The sequence below is a fragment of the Myotis davidii genome, unplaced genomic scaffold (genome assembly GCF_000327345.1).
Source record: "Myotis davidii unplaced genomic scaffold, ASM32734v1 scaffold425, whole genome shotgun sequence".
Classification (NCBI taxonomy): Eukaryota; Metazoa; Chordata; class Mammalia; order Chiroptera; family Vespertilionidae; genus Myotis; species Myotis davidii.
Window position 1 is genome coordinate 1,528,643 of NW_006296413.1, and position 434 is coordinate 1,529,076.

Genomic DNA, 434 nt, shown 5'->3' on the forward strand with positions numbered 1-434 from the left:
GAAACGCAAATGCCAGAGAGCAGGGCCATTGGGCTTTTTTTATTTTTTATTTTTTATGTTTGTAAACTGCAGCCGCTCAGGCAGCTGACCAAACCCTCCGTTTGCCCATCCCGGCCCACCTCCCCCGCCCCCGCCGCGGGGGCCGCTCACTTCCTCTCCCGGAACCCCATCCCCGAATTCCCCGGCTCCTCTCTCCTCGCGTCGAAAGCGAGTGACCGCCAGGAAGCCATCAGCTTATCTGGCGGCCCGTTCGCGCCCAGCCGACTCCCCTCTTCAACTTCCCACAAAAGGCTGGGCGAGCGGGCCGCGTCTGGGTCCTCAGTTCCGGATCCGGAGCGGGGCGGGGAGGCCGCGCGGACTCCGAAAGGGCGGGTGCCTGGAGGAGGGCTCCTGGGAAGGGGTGATCAGCTTCTCGGAGCTGGAGCTTGAAGGCT